This window comes from Amblyraja radiata, chromosome 13 (assembly GCF_010909765.2).
Source record: "Amblyraja radiata isolate CabotCenter1 chromosome 13, sAmbRad1.1.pri, whole genome shotgun sequence".
Taxonomy (NCBI): Eukaryota; Metazoa; Chordata; class Chondrichthyes; order Rajiformes; family Rajidae; genus Amblyraja; species Amblyraja radiata.
The window spans coordinates 56,843,390-56,866,531 of record NC_045968.1 but is presented as its reverse complement, the minus strand read 5'-3'; the positions used below and the strand labels follow the sequence as shown (position 1 = coordinate 56,866,531).

The following is a 23,142-nucleotide window of genomic DNA, read 5'->3' as shown; positions in this document are numbered from 1 at the left end:
AAATCTCCATTTGCCTTAAACATATTCAAAAAATAATTTCCACAGCCACTTACAACCCTCAAAGAGAAAAGAAAATCACCTAATTTCTGTCCTAAATAGCTAGCCACTTATTCTTGGACCGCGCCGCCGCCGACCACAACGACAACCGAAAACAGGAACGCTCCCCAGTGGGCCCGACTCGCCTCACAGGCCTCCCTGGGGACCACAGTGAAGCTGCAGGCAAGGCCTGGCTGGGCCGATGGAGCCTCAGGGGTGGCGGCGATGGGAGCCATGGCGGCAGCAGCGGGAGGCCAGTGGCGGCAGTGGGGCCTCAGCGGTAGTGGGAGCCTTGGCAGCACCATGGGCCTCGGCGGCAATGGGAGCCTCGGTGGCGGTGGGGCCTCGCGGTCAATGAGGGGGGAGGGGAAGGCAATGGGGACCCTGCGTAGGGGGACCGCCATGAGGGACAGTGGGAGAACAAAGGGGGACCCAGTGTGGGGGAGGGGGGGCCTCTAGTTTAGTGCCCATGGGATAAGTCTGTGTTTGTATGTTTGTGTGTTTGTTAATTTCTTCCGGTGAAGGCGCTGTGCACACCGCAGCCAGCCAACAGTCGCTTGTCTTTTTCTTTTTGTTTTCACTACGAATTTCAAGTTTTTGAGCATTGTGACTGTCGGCAGACCAATTTCCCTCTGGGGATGAATAAAGTTTTATTGTATCGTATTGTAACTAGACTAATCTCTCATAAAAGGAAATAAACCCTCCACAGCTACCCTGTCAAAACCCCCCTCAGGATCTTATCTCTTTCCATCAAGTCTCATTTCACACTTCTCATTCCCAGCAGATGCAACCCTAACTTGTGCAAACTTTCCTCAGAAGACAACCCAGACATTATTCAACTTGCACCTCTTTCCAACCTCTTCGACTGAATCCACTGTTCCAGATGTGAACTCACACGTTCACAAGTTATAGTAGAATTAAACAATTCGGCCCATCGAGTCTACTCCGCCATGAGGAGTGCAGGGGAGAGATAAGACTTTGCCTTCCATCACAGTGAGGAGGAGATTCACTGTGATGGATGTTTGTGTAAATTGTGTTGTGTCTTGGTTCTTTTTCTTGTGTGTATGACTGCAGAAACCAAATTTCGTTTGAACCTCAATGTAGGTATGTTGCAAAGCCTACCTGAAGCGTCGTTGAAAATCTGCCGCTGCGGTTGTGCGCGATTTTGGCGCCGTTTAGAGGGGGCGGGTTTAAAACGCGATTTTCTCTAGGCTGTTCAAATCGAAGATGTTCAGCCTAGTTAATTATTAACCAAAAATCGCTGGAAGACCCCGTCGCAAAAGCTATTATTAGTTTTAAAGGCCTCGTATAATAGTTATAGTAGTTTAAAAATCAATCTCTAAACCCGCGAACACCAGCAACCGCAGGGTCTCATAGAGCAAATATCTGAAGGTAGGTTGTATATTTTTACATTAAAAAGGGCTTCTTAAGATCCCTTTATACAAAGTTTAATATTGCGAGTAGCTCATTTTGGGCCCATTATATCCCGCAGTATTTTTCTGGGCATTTGGGGCACAAATCTACCGCAATGTGAACGTTCTAAACCAGCGCGTTCCACAGGAACCCACTGGAAAGCTGATTTAAAATGGACTTTTATTTACAGCAATTGAACACTAAATTCCTTCCATTTGGTCTATAAATTAATGTAAATGAGATTTAAAAATCATGTTTTATTGTGAATTATTTGTGAATATTATTTGGACATTTAGGCTATTTAAAAATGTTAATCATTTATTAAGAAATGGATAGATGTTTAGATCTAGTAATTGAAGTCTGAAATTAGCTACAATTAGGTAACTAACTAATTATTGCTTTAATTTCAGGTCATCCAAGTAAGATTATTTTATATTTGTTTCAGAATGCTTCAATCTATGATAACTGAAAATTTCATTCAGTTCTCTTAATTTTTAAGAAAGTTATGGGCTTTTGACTGTTCACGATCACAGCTTTTTTGTTATGTCCATAGAAAATCAATAGGGAACAAGATGCTCATTTCCGAGTATGAAAATGGCCATAACTTTTTAAATACTTGAGATATGAAAGTGAATTAGGTGTCAAATTAAACTTATTTTTATGCTTTATCTGATGGGATAAATTACAGACTTGATTTTTAAAATCTCAAAATTTTGTAACATTGCTACTCAATGAGGTTCAAATGACACAAATAATTTTTTAAAATAAATAAATAAAAAATAAAAATAAATCTCTGCCTCCCAATCCCATTTTCCTGCCTTCTCCCCATAACCCTATACACCCGTTATAATCAAGAATGTATCTATCTCTGCCTTAAAAATATCCAATGACTTAGCCTCCACAGCCCCTCGTGGCAATGAGTTCCACAGATTAACTTCCCTCTGACTAAAGAAGTTCCTCCTCACCTCCTTTCTAAAAGAGCGCCCTTTAATTCTGAGCCCATGACCTCTGGTCCTAGACTCTCCCCCCAGTGGAAACATCCTTTCTACCTATCTATGCCTTTAATTATTCTGTAAGTTTCAATGAGCTCCCCCCTCAACCTTATAAACTCCAGCGAGTAAAGGCCCAGTGTTGTCAAATGCTCATCATATGCTAACCCACTCATTCCTGGGATCATTTTTGTAAACCTCCTCTGGACCCTCTCCAGAGCCAGCACATCCTTCCCCAGATATGGGGCCCAAATTTGCTCACAGTACTCCAAATGCGGCCTGATCAGCGCCTTATTGAGCCTCAGCAATACATCTGTTTTGCATTCCAGTCCTCTTGATATAAATTGAATTTGCCTAAATATCTCCTATTTATCTTCCATATAACTCCTATATATCGGCGAGACCAAGCGCAGACTCGGCGATCGTTTCGCTGAACACCTTAACTCCCCTTCCCATTCCCAGACTGACCTTTCTGTACTGGGCCTCCTCCATTGTCAGTGTGAGGCCAAATATAAATTGGAGGAACAGCATCTCATATTTCGCTTGAGTTGCTTACAACCCTGCGATATGATCCAACTTCAAGTAACCCTTGCAACCCCTCTCTCTCCTTCCCTCCCCCACCCTAGTCATCGTACTAGTTTCACTGTCATCCTGTTGAGTTCCTCTGTCTGTATACTCGTTGTCACCTATCCCACAGCCAACAATGGCCTGTTGTGTGCCCCACATTTCCTTGAGTATCTTTTCAATGCTTGTAATAATCAAAACATGAAAGGGATTGTCAAATAGATGTTTGTGCTTGAGTATACAAAGTACCAAGTAATGAATGCAGCAAGAAAGAAATCCTTTATCATTTCTGAGTGCCTAGACACCAACGAAATGCCCAGACACCAACCAGAGGAAAGCACCCAGCTTGAATGACAACCCATGAATCACCCTAAACATTTAAGTGCCAGTACACATTGTGTAATATCTCGAAAAAGCACTACAGTTACTTACTCAAGCTTTTCTGACAGCACCTCCCAGGCAAACTCCCACCTAGTGTGGTGTAGGCCCGTCGTAGACGACGATAGCATGTTTATGCAGTCTCATGCCTTGTGGGATCGAGTCAGATGCGCAAGCTACACACGTGAAGGCCGCTGTGGGAGGATTTAGGACTGCAGTCTTCCTCCTGTTTCTGGCACTAACGAGTCAGCCTCGGCAATTGTCTTCAAAACTGCTAACCGCCTTCCTAGTGGTCGTACTCCAGCCAGTCCTGTCACTGGCATGGGTTTCCAGTTCTTTTGGGGCTAGGCTTGCGTGCTGGAGGTGGTCCTTGATGCAGTCTTTGAACTGGTTTTTTTCGGTGCCCTGGGTTCCTTTGACCCTGTGACAGAACTGTGAACAGGAGTAGATGAGTATGATTATGGCAACAAGCATATGGGAACACAACCGTGTGCAGGTGCCTCACAGGGACACTCCACCTTGACCTGGAAATATTCCGGTGATATTTTGTGGTCACTTGGTCTAAATCGTGGAACCCAACAACATTGTGGAAAATCCTTCGCCAAAGATCGAATTGCCTTAAAATGTCTGCACCTTTCTAATTTGTCCAAGCTGGTCTATTCCTAGCAAGAAAATAATAAAATGTTGCAGCAGATTTAAATGATAAATTTTCAACTTGCAACTTCTTATGGTTGTCTACTCCTCTTGTGATAATTAATAATATATTAAGGCAATAAACAACGTCAGGAGGGAGATCCCTTTATAAAACTAAATCATTGGGAGAAAAAAAAAGAAAATGCTGGAAAAATTCAGTGAGTGAATCACCTTTTATAGAGACACTATTAAATTCAGTTAATAGAGTCAAGAGTATTTTCTGATGAAAAGTACTTAATTTTACTTCGGAGTCACGTAAGTGACTACGTGAAGAACCCGCTCAGTGCGCAGGCGCGGCATTACGCCAGCAGTGCAACAGCGGCCTGCAACGGGAGTTAGGCTCTCCCGCTACAGAATGAACCGGACCGTCAGGTGAGTATCCTGAGGTCGGGTTTTCTTTTACAGGTGAGCCTTTTTCTGCTTGTGTTTTTTACAGGCAGAGAAAAAGGCTCTGGAACAAAACTGTCCCCCGTTCAAGGAGGAACGTTTCCCGTCGGGGAGGGGGGCAGCAACAGGCGGTAGGAGCGTTACCCGGTGTTCCGTAATTCCCCGACACCGTGCCGAGGCCAGCCCGCTAGTACCTGAGCAGCGGGCTGGATGCATAGCCACTCGAGAGGCATCCGGCAGGTGTTCCCGATGTCGGACGGGACGTCTCTCCACCCGCACGGGAGGAGAGAGAGCCGCCTGAGCCGCTGGAGCGGCTCACGGAGCAGGTGCCTGCGAGACGCGCTGCTTGAGAAAAGGGCGCTCTCGCTACTACAAGGCACAAAAACTCCAGAATAAGGCGGTAGGAACAATTACCGGGCGCTCCGCTATCCCCATCACCGCGCCGAGCCCAGTCCCGCTAGTGCCTGAACTGCGGGCTGGATGTCTAGCCATCCGAACAGGCATCCGGCCGGTGGCGTCCGATTCGTCGGACGGGGACATGTCTCCACCTAAATGGAGGAGAGACAGCCGCCTGAGCTGCATCCAACAGCTCCAGCGAGATGCGCAGAAAGAGCGCTCTCGCGGAGGGAGGTCAGGCACCCCCTCCACAGTGTTCTGTACACTGCCCTCTGCTCCCTCATTACTGGAGGCTAGCATTGGTGACCAGGGCTGGGCTGGTCTGGAACAGGGGCAGGCGGACGAATTCGGGAGTATGCCAGGGGTGCAGGAACATGAAGAGCTGTTGGGTGTGATGGACCGCTTGTAGCAACCCCACGGGCTGGAGCACCGCTGGAACCAAGAATGGCGGCCAGCATCAACCATTACTGGAAAAGGTGCTCGCTGAGGTGCTGAAACAACACAGCACCAGAAAACGGTGAGGCCCTCAAAGTAAAAAGTGTCAACAGCCAAATCTGGGGGCATGTGGGTCACACATCCGGACCCAACAACTCAAGCTACAGCGGATCCAAAGGCTCCTGACGTCGGCCATCACAGCCTTTGCTCGTTCCGTGGAGACCACGGAGATGGATACCTGCCAGCAGGATGTGCTGGCATTAATGTGTACCACACAATTTGAGATCAACAATCTCCGGAGGGAAACATAAGACCTGCCCTCAATCCCAAATTTGCTGGCTTGTGTAAAGCCCCAGCTGTGGAGATGGACGCGCTGCTATTTGGGAAAGATTTCAATAAAAAACTGAAGGAGATGCAGGAAGCATCAAAAACCTTCGGCCTAATGAGGGCAGGCCCCGGGACGAGCAAACCAAGACCTCCGATACCCAAGCGGCAGCACCCCACGGCATCCACCAGTCGACGTCCGCAATATGGGACTGGTGAACGCTTGGGGTCCGCACATTATCCCCAAAGATCTTTTAGATCAGGGCCCGCAGCGGACCCTCTGGAAAATGCGCCTCCCCCCAACATCGCCAGCACGTCAGAACAAAATCTTCAGGAAAATGAAGAAACAGAATCGCCAATAACCATGGAGGTAGGTGGGTCTGGTCCCTACCAGCATATAGAGAATAAGGGTGCTTTATTAACAGGGGGGAGATTACACTTGTTTAAAGAAGCATGGGGTATGGTCACGAGTGACAAGTATATACTCAACAGCATTAGAGGATATAAAATACAATTCATGTCAGAAAAAACGCCGCCAGTTCAACAATGGCCCCAAAAGGTATTTCTCCCTCCGTCAAAGAGAAACGTGAGGGACAAGCTGAACTGGTGAGACTTATCACAAAGGGGGTCATCGAAAAGACCAAACATGAACCTTTGGAATTTGTATCGAATATATTCACTAAAACCAAAAAAGATGGTGGCTGTCGCATCATCATTGACTTAACATCACTAAACAAATTTGTTAAGTATATACATTTCAAAATGGAGACATATGTTACTGCCAAACAACTGAATTCCAAAGGACACTTCATGGCAAGCATTTATCTTAAAGATGCTTACTATCTAGTACCCATATACAAGGATCATCGCAGATACCTAAAATTTATCTGGATGGTACAAAGCATTGCCCTATGGGCGAACTTCAGCCCAAGATTATTCACCAAAATATTGAACCCAGCCATGGCAATACTAAGAAAACAAAAACATATTGTCATGGCATATCTGGAGGATATTCTGATAGTAGGGAAAACGATGGAATTGGCTGTGGCAGCAGTATCAGCTACAAAACAGCTCCTCGAAACTCTGGGGTTCGCCCTACATCCAGATAAATCTAAGTTGAAGCCATCCACTATCATGGACTACCTGGGCTTCACAATTAACTCAGTCCATATGACTGTTACCTTGCCAAAGGCAAAAATGGTTGAATTAGCACAATCATGCAACAAATTAATGGTCAACGAGCGACCAACTATTCGACAAGTAGCAAGAGTAATTGGGGAAATGGTAGCAGCATTTCCGGCTACACAATTCGGACCTTTGCACTATCAAAAAATTTACAGAGAGCAAAGGTACGGGCAATAAAACGACATACAGGTCACTATGATCGTGTCATGAACTTACCCACTGAAGCAATATCAGAGCTACAGTGGTGGGCAGAAAACGTTTGGCATAGTTTCAGCCCTATCTTTATCACTAACCCTACTTTAGTTATTCAAACAGATGCCAGTGCTCAAGGCTGGGGAGCGACTAACTCCATATCCAGCACAAGTGGTAGATGGACTAACCTAGAGTCATCATTACTACTTACACTGGGCATTAACTATCTAGAGATGTTGGGCGCCTTTTATGGTTTAAAAGCATATGTATCTAATATGCAGCACTTGCATGTTCGGTTACAAATTGATAAATACTACGGTGATGGCTTATATTAACCATATGGGTGGCATAAAATCATTATCATGCGACAAATTGGTCAACATGATTTGGCAATGGTGTGTCGAAAGACATATTTGGCTATCAGCTACTTACCTACCAGGTAAGCTAAACACCCATGCCATGAGAAAATTAAACGCCTGGGTTGCAAGTTTGAACAGACCTTACCTGGAACTGGGATTGTCCAAACAAACCATCACCACCATGTCGGCATCCCTTCGAACATCCACCAAGAGGCAGTACTTAACCAGCATCAAAAAAGGGAGAAGTACTGCCAGGAAACAGGGACAACATACGCAACAGCTACAGCCACCAACATACTGGAGTTCCTGGCCATCTACACCACGATGTAGGGATCAGCTACAGTGCCATCAACACAGCGCAGAGTGCTCTTTCTGCTTATCTCAAACCAGCGCCAGGACAACAGGCGATGGGATCCCATCCACTGGTGGTAAAACTGATGAAGGGCATTTACAATATCAAGCCCTAAGCCCAGGTATACCCATATTTGGGATATCAGTGTGGTCCTAACATATCTCAGGGAATGGCCACCAGCCAGATCCCCCGGCCTCGAGCAAGCTACACTAAAGACGCTCATGTTGATGGCACTTGTATCCGCTCAGAGGGTCCAGTCACTACACCTATTGCGACTGGACAACATGATCACAGCTCCAGACCAGATCTGTCGTTATCCAGCGACTGGTCAAACAGAGCAGACCAGGAACACCTAATCCAGTCGTGGCTTACCCACCAGAACCACGGTTATGTGCCATGACCCACCTACTATCCTACATAGACACAACCAGAATATTCGAGGGAGATGAAAAGCCTTGTGGGTCAGTCACAAAAACCTTATGGTGGGGTACGAGCCAAACCATTGCGATGGCTCAAGCAGGTGCTAGAAACTGCTGGGATAAACACTAACATGTACAAATTTTATTCCACCAGGGCAGCATCCATGTCGACGGCTAAAGAATGGACATGCCTATAGACCACATCCTGGCTACAGCAGGATGGTGGGAAGGGAAAAGACCGTTCAGAAATTTTATAATAAGCCGTTGGCAAAACCTGGTTTATTTGCAGTAAAGATTTACGAACTGCAAATAATTAATTTAAGCCCAGGGGAGCAACTTAATTCTTTGTTGTTATTGTTTAAAAAATACCATTGTGTTTTTCTACAAATAGACTCATTGGTTCATTACGATAACACTTCCTCCCTCAAGAACTTCGGCAGTGAGTGAAATGAAACTGTTACACGGTTTGAAATCACAGAGCTTTGAAATCTTCACGTAGTCACTCACGTGACTCCGAAGTAAAATAGTAAGATTAAACGAGAACTTACCAGTTTGAAATTTGATCTGTATTTTATGAGGAGTTACGATGAGGGTATTACGTGCCCTCCGCTCCCACCCTCATTATATGGATCAAACTAATAAATTGATGTCTCCTTATCTTTACTATGTTTACTTCAAAATAACTGTATCTGTGATTCCACACCGCTGCTTGGAAGTATGCCGCGCCTGCGCACTGAGCGGGTTCTTCACGTAATACCCTCATCGTAACTCCTCATAAAATACAGATCAAACTTCAAACTGGTAAGTTCTCGTTTAATCTTACTATTTTAAGTCAACAATGTTTCTCTCTCCATTGGTGCTGTCTAACTTGCTGAGTGTTTCCAACACATTATGTTTTTTTAATCACAAATGTCCCTCTAATGGAGTATTTTCCAGCTTGGAATAAACTTCCTTACCCTATGCAAGCATAGTATAATACTCATATCAGTCATCTGAATCTTTACATGACACTAATTCACAAGAGCACAAAATATTTAGCCATCAAATTCAAACGGTAAAGATGTAGATTTTTTTTTTAAGGGCAGACCGACAATAACCTCCAGAAAGGAATAAACCCCATTACCTATACATGATACAAAAACAAATCAATTAGAATGAATAATTTCAAGTTATTTTCTATGTTCCAGAGTGAAATATCCAACCACGTAGCAGCCATGTGTAGCGCTGATTGGCAGTGGCAGTATCAATATTCGCAACAAACACAGGAGATACGGGTCGATCATCTATCTGATGAAAACACTTGCCAGTCTTGATAGGAATAGATCACATTTTGTAAAATTACATTTCTCTTCAGATGATGGAACCAGAAGAAGAAACATCAGCTGCTCTGTTAACCAGGAACCATGCTCATTACATGATACCTATCCAAAGGACCCAAAATGTCACCTATGAGAGTCATACAGTGTGGAAACAGGCCCTTTGGACCAACTTGCCCACACCGGCCAACATGTCCCAGCTACGCTAGTCCCATCTGCCAACATTTGGTCCATATCCCTCAAAACTTGTTCTATCCAAGTACCTGTCTAACTGTTGGGATAGTCCCTGCCTCAACTACCTCCTCTGGCAGCTTGATCCATACATCCACCATCCACTGTGTGAGAAATTCCTTTTCTCCAGAGATGCTGTGAGACCCGCTGAGTTACTGCAGCTTTTTGTGTTTATCCAAAGTTCTCTATAGATCCCCATATATTAAGTTAAGATTTGTTCAAAAATCACAATAAAGTTGATGCCATGTATTTTCCAGACAGAGGAGTCACTTTTAGTATACCTGTGAGAACTTATTTTGAAGCACATAAGCAATTACATGAATGCATTCTCACCTTTGCCCCAATCTATATTTTTTCATATGTTATATTGTCATTTCTATCAACTAACACTAAAAGAAAATCACTGACATCTGCCCTGGGCCAAAATGTGCTCATCATATGTTAACAAGAAAACAACATGCAGGATTCAAATTTTTCACCACTAGACTTAAATGAGACCAATAGACCTTTCGTGGCCTTTGTAATATAATTACAATGATGGATCCAAAATGTAATGACCTTTAATTCACCCTCCTAAATTCAATGCTTTTCTCACAATGCAAATCAAATTCTGTAACAACCAATATTCGGAACAACTACAGCTGTTAAAAACTGACAAATTGCAAAGTTGACAGCACACTGAACTTACTTTAGCAGTTCTGAATTTAAAAGAAACACTTCACTTTCTGAAATACATTTTCATTTGTACACTTCCTTTGTTAGAAAATATCTGTGGGTTATTGAGTTCTGTTGGTTGCATTTCTCTGCAGAATTCTCTGAAAAGAACTGTAATTATTTTTTCACTAGAACATGCACTTAGGAGGAGAGAGTTGATCAGATAAGAAGACACTATTCATCTCAGCCTTGAGTCGCTCACACTGGTGTTAAATAAGGGTGGCAAAATCAATACGAACCAATAATAACTTCACATTTATGGAAGCAACTTGAATGGCTCTCCAAAATATTGAGACACATCCAAGTACATTTCAGCAGAGCTGATATTTATCGAAAGTCATTTGCCCTGAAGCAGATGGCTCATTTAATTGTTCTGCTGTCACAGACGACTAAGATTTATGACAGACAATTACAGCTGCTGCAGTTAGCAGCCTTATAATCAGTGCCATTATTTAACGATTGGTGCAATAAATTGACTTCTGCTGCTGTTTATCAGATAGCAAATGTTCCTAGAGCATTTTCCTGCTTCCATCTCCCAGTATGGTTCAACCATTACCTTTAAGCAGTTAGTCAGCGACAGTGTTCTCCATCCTGTATCAAGGCGAGAAGAAACGTCCAATTATTCATGACCATGTAAAGGCTGTCTCTGTTTTAACTGTTTCCAACCCATTATAAGAAATCACTGTCTTCACGCTTGCAAAAAGAGCCACAGGCTGATACTGCACATTCACACAGCGGAATTTTAATATTCAATCAATGTTAAGTTGCAGACGAATTGTTGACAATATATAGAATTTGAAAATATAATTCTTACAAATACAGAAATGCTTTTTGAATTATTTAAGTTACTTTTTAGATTTTAAACCTGAAATCAGATGACACGGAATAATGTTGTGAGTGCTAGGAAAATCAATATAGGCCATTATTGCAATTGACATACACTCTACACATTAGCAATGCTTTATAAAAACTTCCAGCTTATCGAAAAAAGATGGAATATTTTAAACAAAACTGTACGACAGCGGTTTGATAAACTAAACTGCTTTGGTGCACTGTTTCGTTTTTCAGACAATAGGCTCATTTACTAAAGAAAGTTGAAAAATTGTCCTGGTTTGGCTAAGAAATTGTCGAAGTTTTTGATACTTCTCATTTGTAGTGTAGCTGTAAGATTTCAAAATGTGGAACAAATCTGGTCCAAGGATGCAACATGCACAAAGAAGTCTAGTTGTACATTGTTAATAATGTAATCTTTTGCAAAATGAACAGTGATGCAATAAATCTGATTTTGCTGTACAGGTTGAACACCGATTTACCGGCAACCTCAGTTCCAGTAACTTTCTGAATTATTCATTATTACGGACCAACAGTGACAATGAAACAACAATATAACCTTGGCCCGCTAATCTTCTTATCGAGTCCACATCACAAGATTAGAAATTGTTGAGCCAGAGCTGAACACACTTCACAGCATCTGCATACAATTGCGTCTTGTGCTTCTTGCGCTTCTTGTGCGTGGTGGAAAGATTGTTGGAAACAGGGCCGCGATGTGAACGCTCTTTCCTTGACCCCGGCCCGCTAATGACACCCCACTCCCGACTCGCAAGGTGCACCAGCTAGCCCGTCTTCATCCACCGTAAGGTCCAGTGACACGGCTGTTGATGGGGCTCACGTTGTAGCCCCCTACAGGACATGCTTTCTTCAGCCCACCACCACTGTCAGAATGTGCTCAGTCACTGTGGGTCTCTCTCTCCTCTCACCTGCTGTCGCTTCCAAGGTGGAGTATGCCAACGGTCTCCGGGGGAGAAGGAGGTGGCGTTTGAGGGAGGGAGGGAGGGGGCAGGAGAGGAAGAGGCCGAGTGGACAGAGCAACAGGAGGAGGAGGCAGCAACAGCCGAGCGGATAGTGGACAAAGCCACCGCCAACAGCAAGGGGCAGCAGCAGGTGAGAGGGGAGGGAGCCCCACAGTGACCAAGCGTATTCTGTCAATGGCCTGAAGAAACGCAATTCCCAGGGGCTACAACGTGAGCTGCAACAACAGCCGTGTCACCAGACTGTGCAGTGGATGAAGAAGCACTTCCTGGTGCACCTTGCGAGTCGGGAGTGAGGTCGGAATCCGAGGTTCTAAACGACCGGGAAGACGGTGGGAGCCGGGGATGGGTCGGCAGGTCTGTCTGCTACATCCACATCTGTGAAAATGAGGGTTTACTGTAATGTCTTTGTGAAACAGTTAGGAGAGAAGTTTGAAAGCATAGTTGAAAGGGGGTCTTGGGAGGCAGCGTTTCAAAAGTGTCCAGGAAATCAGAGAAGGCTTGACAGGAAATACAGAGCTCCGGAGGGCAAGAGAAGAATTGAACAGAATGGTGGGAGGAGGGGTTGTGGGTTGGCGCGTGGGGACCGGGCAGAGCTGAAACACAAAACCTTAAACTTAAACATTGCGCCAGTGGAGATAGAATTAGACAAGGCCAAGGAGGGATTTTGATATTTAGATGTAAACAAATAACACTTTCACGACAGAGGGACACGACCGGAAAGAGTGTTGCAACTCGCAATACCAATTGTGGCCGCTCAGGGAATTTCAACTGAGCTCTCGTAATTAAGAGGTGGGTGGATCATCAGTTGCCGGAAAATCGGTGTTCAGCCTTTAATTAAGAACTAAACTAAGTGGGACCCATTGGGTCCCAGTCACATGGGAGGCCTGGTCCCCCAACTCAACCCATTACCCAACGCAATATTTTGGGGGGCGGGGTGGGGGGTGTGGACAGGGGATGTGTGGGGGGGTGGGTGTGTGGGGGGGGGGGTGGGTGTGTGTTTGTGTGTGGGCGGTGGGATGTGTGGGAAGGGGGGCTTGTGGGGGAGTGTGTGGGCAGGGGGGCTTGTGGGGGGGAGGAGTGTGTGGGCGGTGGGGTTGTGTGGGGGAGAGGCGTATGTGGGCGGGGGGAGATGTTTGGGGACAGGGGTGTGTGTGCGGGGGAGGAGTGAGCTCAGTGAAAAGACTGGGAAGAGCCATGGGAGAGAGGGCGGCATCACAGGAAGGGGGGAGGAGCCAGCGAGGGGGACCAGAGGGGTAGTGGCTGGAATTGGCGGTGCGATGGGGACTCACAGCGGGCGCTGGTCGTTCTCCTCCGCCAGGATCAGAGTCTCCGCTTTCCATTTGGTGACATCAGCGACAACTCCAACTCTGGGCTGGGCTGGGACTCAAACGCTGGGCTAGGCTGGGTCTCCGACTGGGCTGGGCTGGGTCTTCCACGCTGGCCTGGGTCAGGTCTCCGACGCTGGGCTGCTGCTCGTGGCTGGGTGGCTGCTTGGGGCTGGGTGGGGTTGGGCTGCTTTGGGTCCGACTGAAAGTCCGGTTGGAAACCTCCAACCGAACTTTCCTCAGCTCCAGTAAAGACACGATGGCGCAGGAAGGGGCGGACCATCCCGGGGAGCGACAGGGGAAGAGACTAATCCGCGCAGCGCTGACTGGCAGGAGAAGAGATCGATCTACGCACGCGCGGTTTTTAAGATTTTTAAACCTCGCTAACTTTTACGACATTCAACCAATTGGAATAAAACTTGGTGGACTCGCAGCACAGAGAACGGTCAGTGAACTGGCAAAAAATCGTAGTGCTATCGCAAACCGTTTTTGCGCAAATAGAAAGACCGCCAAACTGGAAGATAACAAGATCGGAGGATAGATAGATAGATAGATAGATAGATAGATAGATAGATAGATAGATAGATAGATAGATAGATAGATAGATAGATAGATAGATAGATAGATAGATAGATAGATAGATCTCAGATATGGTAACGAATTATGGGAAACACACAAAAACACCTGATGTGACAAGTGTAATTCTTTATATTACAAATAAACCACGAGGCATGGTGAAGTTCAGTACTCTATATGAATTGAGAGTGTTTGATGCTGACATAAACACCTGAAATAGGAGGAATTCCATTTATATCTTACCTTGATCACAAAAAGGGAAACAAAAAGGGAACGGGTGAGAATGATATTATTGTGGACAGCACAATCCTAGCCTTCAAGAAAAAGGCCATTCATTGTCAATTCGTATTAGTTATTCCTTATGAAATTCTTCTATGACCTCTACAGCTGTACGGTAGATAGAATGTTGACTTGTGTAAGAAAGAACTGCAGCTGCTGGTTTAAATCGAAGGTAGACACAAAATGCTGGAGTAACTCAGCAAGTGAGGCAGCATCTCTGGAGAGAAGGAATGGGCAACGTTTCGGGTCGAGACCCGAAACTTCACCCATTCCTTCCCTCCAGAGGTGCTGCCTCACCTGCTGAGTTACTCCAGCATTTTGTGTCTAAGCATGTTGACTTGTTGCATCAGGGCCTAGTAGGGCTAAAAGTGGTCATGAATACTGACATCCCTTCCATCGAAGGAATCAAAAAGGCAGCCAGCATCATCAAAGGCCCACAACAGCCCGGCCATGCTCTCATTTCACTCCTCCCATCGGAAGAAGGTATAGGAGTCAGAAAACTGTAACCACCAGGTTCAAGAACAGCTTCTTCACATCAACCATCAGGGACATCAGAAAACACTAACTAAACTATGAACTAAGTCTTTGGTTGCACTGACATGGGCTTTTGTTTTGCACGTGGCTATTATTTTATTGGGGGGTTTTTTGTTTACTATGTGTTTTCTATGAATATTGTGTTTAAAGCCCTGTTATGCTGCTGCAAATAAAAATATCATTGTTTCATTGTCGGTACAAATGACAATTAAACACTCTTGACTTAAGTCTTGAATTTAGGCTACTTATTTGAGAACTACCAAAAGCACTGATCACCACAATGTACCTACTTATAGGCATAAAGAAACTGGGACAGACCATCTCTTCAGGTCATTGCACCAATCAATAAGATTATGCTCAATCGATTATGTATATTTTTGCATCAACTTTTTTAAAATAATGCCTCTGATTAGCAAAAGAACTATTAGTCTCAATTTTAAACTTAAGACAAATTCTGTATTCCAAATTTCTTCCAAAAATGCATAGGACTGATATTTACCTGTTTTTATCCATAAATCATGAATAAAAAGCATTTTGTGCATGTTTCAAATAGTTTGCATCTACTACCTGTTGAAGCCCTGACCAGCACGTATTTTATCCTCAAAAACGCAAATGCTCAGTAACTCAGTGGGTCAGGCAACATCTCTGGAAGACATGGATAGGAGACGTTTCGATTTAGGAACCTTCTTCAGACTCGACCCAAATTGTATGTCAGAAAAATTGGTGCCAGCAGGAATCGGCGAGAAGAGAGGTCAAACAATTGTGGACTAAAACCAAACCCTCCACTGTGAGAAAGAACTCCTCCATTGGGTAGAAACTAATGCTGTTGCCTCCCCCCCCCCACCACCAATTTTCCCTTTGTTTTCCACTACATCTCCTCCAACTCCCCCTCTACATTAGCTCCAAAAATGAAGCAATGCCTCTGAGCAAGTAAGCAGCTCGAGTCTGTGAAATGCACAGTTGTGAATTTGTGATGGGGAACAAATAACAATAAATGATCTCTTAAAGCAAGGAAGCGCCAATTTCACTTATTTTGTGACTTCCAAATTGGTGTTACCAAGATACATTGCTGTCATTTAGCACGCCTGAAATTTCCATGGTTTATTTTCCAGCCATTCCTTAAAGTCTTGCCCTCAATTTTTAACAATTCCATCTGAACTTAGATTCCAACCTGAAGGAAGAAATTCGCTCCATCCTACCAACTCCACTTAAAATCTTGAAAGCTTCAATCACTCTTTAACCTATATTCCAGAGAATACAAATCTATTGTAGGAAGGAACTGCAGACAGACACAAACCTCATCCAACCTCATCTACCGTATCCGTTGTTCCAGGTGTGGACTCCTATATATCGGCGAGGCCAAGCAGGGCTCGCCGTTCGTTTCGCTGAACAACTTCGCTCAGTCCGCCTCGACTTACATGATCTCCCGGTTGCCAAACACTTTTACTCCCCCTCCCATTCCCATACTGACCTTTATGTCCTAGACTTCCACCATTGCCAAATGTAAATTGAAGCAACAGCACCTTATATTTCCCTTGGGCAGCTTACAAGCCAGCGGTATGAATATTGATTTCACTAACGTCAAGTAACCTTTGCATCCCCTCTCTCCGCCCTCCCCCACCCTAGGTCTCATACAACTGTCGTTGTGTTGTGTCCCACTGTCTGTAGAACTCATTATCACCCATCCCACAGCCAACTATGGACCGTTGAAGGCTCCACATTTCCTTGATTATCATTGTTTTTTGCATGTCCGCCATTCATTTGTCCTAACTACCGTCTACATCTCTTGTTCCCCATTCCCACGACTCTCAGTCTGAGGAAAAGTCTTGGCCCAAAACGTCACTTATCCCTTTTCTCCAGAGATACTGCCTGAACCGCTGAGTTACTCCAGCTTTTTGTATCTGTCTTCAATTTAAACCAGCATCTGCAGTTCCTCCCTACACAAGGAACTGCAGATGCTGGTTTATACCGAATATAGACACAAAATGATGTAGTAACTCAGCAGGTCAGGCAACATCTCTGGAGTAAAGGAAAAGGTGACGTTTCATGTCGAGACCCTTCTTCAGACTGAGAGCCGGGAGGGGGAAAACTAGAGGTATGAAAAGGTACATAACAAATCAGAGCCGGCACTGATGTCCAAGGAGCCCACAATGGTCCATTGTTGCTTGTGGAAAGGATAATGAAGGGATACGAACAGTAAAACTAGCAGGCCGACTAGGGTGGAGGGAGAGACACAGAGAGAGGGAATGCAAGGGTTACTTGAAATTAGCATAATCAATATTCATACTGCTGGGTGATAAGCTGACAAAGCGAAATATGCCACTTTCGCAGCTTACAACCCAGTGGTATGAATATTGATTTCTCTAATATCAAGGCCCCACCACTGTCTGTGTCAAAAACCTGTCCCATAGATCTCACAAAAAAATTGTCCTCGTCACCTTGATAGCCCTGTCCCACTGTACGAGTTCATTCAAAAGTTCTCCCGAGTTTGCCCTGATTCGAACTCGGAGATTTACGCTAATGGCCGCTCGTAGGTACTCGGGGCTCTCGTGGACATTTTTCAACATGTTGAAAAATCTTCACGAGTCTTCCAAAGCTTACCGCGTTACCCGAGTACCTGCTGTTAGCGTTACGAGTCGCTAAGAGATGTCCCCGAGCTCCGACGTACCCGCTACGTACATTCTACGTGCTTCCACGAGTTTGATTTTTTTTTAACTCAGGAGAGCTCTTGAATGAACTCGTACAGTTGGACAGGGCTTTAAAGCTGCGTCCTCGAGCCCTTGACATTTCCATCCTGGGAGAAGGGTTCTGAATGTCCACCCTATTTATACTTGTATAATTTCATATACTTCTATCATTTCTGCCCTCAGCATCTGACATTCCTGAGAAAACAATCCAAGTCTATACGACCTCCCCTTATAGGTAATGCATACGGTCCATGACTTACGTTAACAATTAAGTCCCGAGGACTCGTGCGCTAGTCAGATGTTACGTATATCAGAAACAGAAGTGTTACATAAATGTTCTATTCTATGCAGAGACCACGTGGGAACTCTACACTGGTGACCACATGGAAGCTCCGATCCAGAGATCATGTGGGAGCTCTTACGTGGGGACCATGGGGGAGCTCTGATGCAGAGACCGCATGGGAGTTCCGACATGGACACCACATGGGAGCTCTGAACTTGAAACCACGTGGTAGCTCCGACTCGAAGACCATGTGGGCATGACTTTACGCAAGTGCCTGTACCCACTAAGCGAGGCAGCATTCTGGCATACCTCATCTGCACCCTCTCCACATCCTTCCTGTAATGGGATGGCTAGAACAGTACATAATAATTCCAATTTCAGCCAAACCAAAGTCCTACAGAGCTGCAAAATAAGTTCCTGACTCTTAAAAGGTCAATACCCCAATTGATGAAGGCTGGCATACCATATACCTTCTTTACCAATCTTCATTCTTTCCATTTGTACGCTCTTGATTTATCAAATCAATCAATTTGGTGGCTATTTTACCACTACGTACAAAGTATGGAGCAGACAGGTTGTAACTATGGAAAAGGAACATTTGCTGCTTGGTCTAATGCCTGAATGTCTTGGAATGCTTTAAATTAACTGGACTCGCATGGCATATTATTGAAGTAAATTTACAGTCAACATATATGACAGTTTTATGCTTTGCCATCTCCACATATACATTTCCTTGATCTGCAGAGGGGGAATAATCAAGAAAGTATGCAGGGCTCAGATTTCGAGTTCTGTAGTATATAATCAATACAAGTGACAGCAAATTATCACCTAACTTTTCTTAAAATTTAAGATCTGCTAATTTAACTTTCCATAAATCACAATTCTTTTATCTATATTACTAAAAGTCTGATCTTGACCACTTCCTGTTGTTCTGTATATTGATTTTAGAAAAAACGCTGCCACTTACGGATGTGATTTTTGTCCAACTTACTAGAGTCCCGCTCCGCTCATGAGGTGCTGAGGATTTTTCCCATCAATGAAAAATAAAAGAGTTATTAGTGTTTAAAAAATGTTGAGATTCTCTCTCCTGAAGGCCACGCCCCTTCCGGAGGGACTATAAAACCCGGAAGTGTGGAGGTGCCTCAGTTCTCTGCTAGATGGGAGAGCAAGAGGTCGTAATTCTCAGTCTAAGCTGTGAATAACACTGAACACATGTCTACTAAACTATGAGTGGTTTTACTGGCCTGTCAGTGCCCTTAATGTGGTTTGAAAATGCAAAAGTGTGTTTTGGTTTGAAAGTGCTAAAGCAAGCTGTGTTGCCTTTGGTTTTGAAAGTGCTAAAGCAAGCTGTGTTGCCTTTGGTTTGAAAGTGCTAAAGCAAGCTGTGTTGCCTTTTGTTTTGACAGTGCTAAAGCAAGCTGCCTTGCCTTTGGTTTTGAAAGTGCTAAAGAAAGCTGCCTTGCCTTTGGTTTTGAAAGTGCTAAAGCAAGCTGCCTTGCCTTTGGATTTGAAAGTGCTAAAGCAAGCTGTCTTGCCTTTGGTTTTGAAAGTGCTAAAACAAGTTGCCTTGCCTAATTAGAGCTGCCTTGCCTAATTAGAGCTGCCATGCCGAATTAGAGTTGACTTGCCTAATTAGAGTTGCCTTGCCTAATTAGAGTCGCCTTGCCTAATTAGAGCTGCCTTGCCTCTATATAATTAAAAGTCTAATCTTGACCACATCCTTTTTGCGCCTTATATTGATTATAGAAAAAAACGCTACCACGTACGGCTGTGATTTTTGGCCATCTTACTCAGAGTCCCCCTCCGCTCATCAGGTGGCGATGATTTTTCCCATCGATGAAAAATAAAAGAGTTATTAGTGTTTAAAAAATGTTGAGATTTTCTCTCCTGTCAATCATGCCATGAAGGTCACGCCCCTTCTGGTGGGAGGGGGAGAGACTATAAAACCCGGAAGTGTGGCCGTGGCTCAGTCTCTGCAAGATGGGGGAGGGAGAGGTCACAACTCGCTGTCTTTAGTGGCCTTGCACCCTGCATGAAATGGTATGAAACAGCACTTGAATTTGGTGCCCTTGCACCCTGCTTGAAATGGAATTTCAAGGAATAGCCGCAATTCAACTGCGAGCCCACCAGCCGTGAGTGAGTGAGCTGTCAGCACAACAGGTTTGAGTGACTGAGCCGCCAGCCCAAGAATCCATTCGGCCCACAATGTCCATACTAGCCCTCTGGAAACCAGTCCCTTCAGCGCACAACACCCAAAAATATGTCCTAGACTAGAACATACTAGGACAGACTAGACTAGGGGCTCAATACATAACTCTCTCGTTTACATAATTTCTCATGCACAGGATTACATTTTGTGGAGAATGGGATTGCTGTGGAAATTAGCTTCAGTTGCATGAGCCCTTTTTGTCGGAGCATGGCAGTGATTCCAGCCCCTTGTCTTGGCTTCTCTTGAACATTTGCAAAGTTGTGGCTGAGTGGCAAAATATCTTCTGAAACTTTCAGTTTTATTATAATCTAAATTACTGTATAAATATATCAAATTTGTAATGGCAATTATGTACCGGCCCCAGCTTTAAAATAGTTATGGATAAGGACAGGGCTGGTCCACAAGTTAATATTCTGAATTGGGGCACAGCCAACTTTGGGGGCATTAGACAAGAACTTGTAAAAATTGATTGGAGTAGGTTGTTTGCATCATAGTTCGCACCTCAAAATCCTTATCTCCCACATTGTTTTTTTTATTTTCTGTGCTTTGTCCAAACATATAATCAAAATCCCACCTCACATGAAACCACTTATCACTCACCATGCGTTGAGTGAGTGATACCTTTCTTCACCATACCTTTCGTCACGCTTCCACCTCCTCACCACAAACACTGAAGAAGGTTCCAATCCAAAACATAATCTATCATGTTCTCCAGAGATGCTGCATGACCTGCTGAGTTACTCCAGAACTGTGTGTCTTTTTTTTTTGGAACAAATGTACCCCTGGATGAGTATAGGGGATAGCGGGACATACCTAAGCAGGAAATCAAAAGGGGGCATGAGATAGCACTGGCAGATAAGATTAAGAAGAATCCAAAGAGATTTTATAAATATATATTAAGGAAAAAGGGGCAACGACAGAGAACAGGGCCGTCAGAAATCAAAATGGTTATCTCTTTTAATGTGGAGAAGCACATGAAGACAAGGGAACTTGGGAAAGTTAATCGTTATGTCTTGAGAACAGTCGGCACTGCAGTCAAGGAGGTGTGGATGTGCATAATCAGGTATATCAATGGACACTAGGGGAAGCTAGAGAAGAAGTAGAAGCCCTAGCTGAGATAAATGAATCATTAAACAGGGGTGAGGAGCTGAAAAACTGGAAGATTGGATTGCATGGGATCCACTGAGAGTTAGCTAACTGGATACAGGATTGGCATCAGTATAGAAAGCAGGTGGTGGTGGAAGATAATTTTCCATACTGGTGACTTGTGACTAATAGTGTGCCTCAGGGATCGGTGCTGGACCCCTTGCTGTTTGTCGTGTATATCAATGATTTAGACGAGAATGTACAAGGCATGACTAGTAAGTTTGCAGATGACACTAAAATAGACAGTAAAAATGGTTAACAAGAATTACAGGGGCAAGTGGGCCGAGTAATTCAGTTTAATTCAGATAAGTGTGGAGATTTGCATTTGGGAGAGTCCATTCAGGGCATGATCTTCACTGTGAACGGTAGTCCGAGGGAGTGTTGTACTGCAGAATGATCTAGGAGCACATGCATTGTCTCCTGAAAATGGCATTGTATGTACGTCGGATGGCGAAGAAAGCTTTTAGCATGTTGATCTTCATCAATCAGGGAATTAAGTATAGAAGGTACGTTGGTACATTATGTAACAGTGGTACAACATATTGGTGTGGCTAAGCTTGAAGTATTGTGTTCAGTTTTGGTCACCCTGCTAAAGGAAAGATGTTGTTAAACTGGAAAGAGTGTGTGAAGATTTACGCAGATGTTGCCAGGACTCAAAGACCTGAGCAATGGAGAGGTTAGGCAAGCTAGGACTTTATTCCTTGGAACAGAGGAGGCTGAGGGATGATTTAATGGAGGTGTATAAAGTTCTGAGAGGATTAGATTGGGTGAATGCACAGTCTTTTTCCCAGGTAGGAGAATCAAGAATTAGAGGCAACAAGTTTAAGGTGAGAGGGGAAAGATGTAATAGGAACCTGAGGGCAACATTTCCATATAGAAGGGGGTGAGTATTCAGAACAAGCAGTCAGAAAAAATAGCTGAGACTGATACAATGTGCATTGTTTTTTAAATTACATACATTATAAATAATTTGGACAGGTAAATGAATAAGAAAGGTTTAGAGAGATATGTGCCAATCCTGGGCAAATGGGATTGGGTTGGGTCGGGCATCTTGGTTGGCGTGGACAAGTTGGGCTGAAAGGTCTGTTTTCCTGCTGCATGACTCTAAATAGATAGAACAAAATGAATCAGCCATTACTATATTATTATTATATAATTCTTTCCTGCATTATATAGACTTGTGCATCTCATGATACTTATATTTGGCCATATTCAGAAATAAAGCAAATACTGCCTCACACAACTCCTCATAAGCCAGATCTCAAGTGTATTCATGAAATACACTTGAACAACTTTCACCACCATTGCTGAACTGATGGGCTTTAGCCCATCTCTTTCTCTTTTGGATGGCTATCCCATTCTTGCTGTAGGTAGACAGAAAATACTGGAGTAACGCAGCGGGACAGGCAGCATCTCTGGAGAGAAGGAATGGGTGACGATACGGGTCGAGACCCTTCAACAGACTAGCCTACCATTCAGGACATTGACATTAGATGAAGTAACCTTTAGGTACAAAATTGATAGTATTGCAAAAGGCCATGAATTTTCCTTTGTGAATGGAGTCATCGACCCAACTTGTTCGGCCCAACTTGCCCACACCGGTCAACATGTCCCAGCTACACTCCACCTGTGCACGTTTAGTTCATATCCCTCCAAACCTGTTCTATTCATGTACCTGTCTATCTGTTTCTTAAATTTTGGGATAGTCCCTGCCTCAACTACCTTCTGAACCTTCTGAATTTTGCAGTCGGCAGGGCAGTACTCTGTATATCGCCAACTTGGACAATTTAACATTTTATCAAGCCAATTAATCTACAAACCTGTACGTATTTGGAGTGTGGGAGGAAACCGAAGTTCTCGGAGAAAACCCACGCAGGTCACGGGGAGAATTTCTATGGCTGCTTCGACA

At 44.2% G+C, this 23,142-nt stretch overlaps 1 long non-coding RNA gene across 1 annotated transcript; it reads left to right on the top strand.

Moving 5' to 3' along the window:
- Positions 1 to 2,599: 2,599 nt before the first annotated feature.
- LOC116980192 lies at positions 2,600 to 21,196 on the top strand. Its single transcript, XR_004413885.1, has 3 exons — positions 2,600 to 2,753; positions 9,831 to 9,838; positions 21,185 to 21,196. It is a non-coding gene; the product is annotated as an uncharacterized LOC116980192 (long non-coding RNA).
- Positions 21,197 to 23,142: the final 1,946 nt, after the last annotated feature.